Source organism: Papaver somniferum, unplaced genomic scaffold (assembly GCF_003573695.1).
Source record: "Papaver somniferum cultivar HN1 unplaced genomic scaffold, ASM357369v1 unplaced-scaffold_107, whole genome shotgun sequence".
NCBI classification, from domain to species: Eukaryota; Viridiplantae; Streptophyta; class Magnoliopsida; order Ranunculales; family Papaveraceae; genus Papaver; species Papaver somniferum.
The window spans coordinates 6,971,649-6,973,923 of NW_020619603.1; the positions used below are offsets into that span (position 1 = coordinate 6,971,649).

Below are 2,275 nucleotides of genomic sequence, written 5' to 3' on the forward strand. Positions count from 1 at the left end.
GTATTATAATCTAATTTAGGTTATATATAAATTTTTTTTCTTTTTTTTTTGTGGTATACATTATATGTAAATCTATTAATACTACATTACTAATTAATGATGAACTTTTTATATATAAAAAAAATAAAACCAAAATATATTCCCCTATTTCTAATTAAGGAATGGTACATGTGCAAAACGCACGTCCAACAATCTCAGCTCTGGATTTCATTGTGAGACGTTAGATCTTTTATCGAGATTGTGCATCTCGTTTACCCTTATAAAACCGAAAGCGATAAAACCCTAACCCTTCCTCGCATCAAAATCTCCGCCTCCTTCCTCTACCTCATCTCCACTTTCCCTTCTCTTGCTAAACCCGATCTCATTTCTCACAGAGATTTAACTCTCTTCTCCTCTCTGTAATCAACCGCAAAACCGCTGTTGCTTCATTTCTCTCTCTGGTAACACCAACAATACCAGATCCATCTTCTATAGCCGAGTCTTGTTGCACCTGATTTCGTTTCATGCCCTAACCATCGCAGTCTTGTATCACACTCCCATCCATCCAAAACTCTTGATTCTGATCCTGCAAATCACTACGCCTTCGTCAATCATCCACCAATAATCAAGGAAGCAACATGTTCGTTTCAATTTCCGATTCATTTTAGTTTCTGTAGTTTTGATTTTCTGAAAGAAAAGAAGAAGAAGTTGCGATGATGGTTAAACAACTCTTTAATCTGATTAACAAATGATTCTTTGCTTTTATCTTCATTGTATCTTGATCTATGGATATTAGATCTTCTTTGGTTGTTGATTTTACGGTGCAATGACGATTGTTTGGAAAACCCATCTCATTATGAGAAAGCATATCCATTTTATATCTGAGCACCCAAAAAAAAAATTTCAATTTATTTTTCAAAGTTTATTTAGGGCTTTTCTTATTCGATGCATTTAGGGATTTTGGTTCTTATCAGATTCTGAAAATTTTGCATTTTTTTTTACTGCAATCCGTTACCCTAGGTTTGATTGGGTTCGATGTTGATGTTAAAAACATAAAATTTGGTTATTGCAGGTAAAGACTAGTAAATTAAATCTTTATGATTCTTTAGATATATTTTGATTATGGTTATTTGACAGATTTGAACTCTAATGATTGTTGAAGAGTTGAGATTTGTGGTTATTCGACTGAGTTTATGTTTTTCCTTAATTTTTTTCATGTTCAATTTTTGTTGTATGTTGAATTAATAGCTTACTGAGTTTCCTTTTGGGTTTGATTCATATTGTTCTTCATTTAGTTTTGTTTGTTCATCTGAAATTGGCAAAGAGCCTTGATCAATTTTTCAGAAATTAGTAAATCAGTAGTCTGCAATGATCGTAGTAATAGTGGTGTTCAGCGATTTGTTGTAATGAACATATCAAATTTACGTCTCAGACAAGAGTGTTTTAAATTAGGTACCAAAGTTATGGGTTTTATTGATTGGTTCTTTATGTTGTTATGGTTGTCATAGTTTTTCATTTTTCCAATGGGTCTAGACTTTTGTTTGTTTGGAATCAAAAAATCTGATTAGGTTTGCTCCACTAATCTAAGCTTTGAAAAAGGAACAAAAGTATCAGGTATTATTGATTAGTTCTTGATCAAGTTTGATTTCCTTATTATGTATAGTTCTAATTTGAATTTGCTTGTTTGTATATATGCAGGACCAATTTTTGGAGGAAGGAATTAGATCCGGAACGAGAACTCTATTGACCTCAAAATCAGAGCTAAAATCTAAAAGAACAGATTGAATGATATTAAGTTGCAGAATCGATCCGTGTTTTTAAGCTTGTCCAGTGATATTTCAAAGAACTCTAATCTTCTCAAAGTTGAAGTTGAAATGGATGTATCAATCTTGTTCCTCTTCTAATTTCTTTTACCAAATAAACGGGATTTTATTTTTTCTATCTTTGTCAAGCTGATTGTAAATTTGTTGATTAATAAATGATATTGTAATTGATTAATAAAATAAATTAATTTGCATTTAATTTGGTTATCATATATTTTATTTCTATATTAATTTTAATTTCATTTTTTAATCATCCGAGTAAAAACTGGCCTGAAGCTTTCAAACCAACCGGCATATTCCCTGCTGATGAATATCTAGAGCACTGCTGATGAATATCTAGAGCAACTAATGTGAGACAAGCTCAAAGTTAGGAGCAACTATTTTTAGACAAGATCAAAGTTCTCACAAGCTCAAAGTTAGGAGCAACTATTTTTAGACAAGATCAAAGTTAGGACCGACTAAAATCTCATACT

At 31.6% G+C, this 2,275-nt stretch overlaps 1 long non-coding RNA gene across 1 annotated transcript; it reads left to right on the forward strand.

Annotated features, from left to right (window-relative positions):
• Positions 1–304: 304 nt before the first annotated feature.
• On the forward strand, positions 305–2,012 carry LOC113328369. Its single transcript, XR_003349366.1, has 2 exons — positions 305–1,593; positions 1,678–2,012. It is a non-coding gene; the product is annotated as an uncharacterized LOC113328369 (long non-coding RNA).
• The last annotated feature ends 263 nt before the right edge of the window (positions 2,013–2,275 follow it).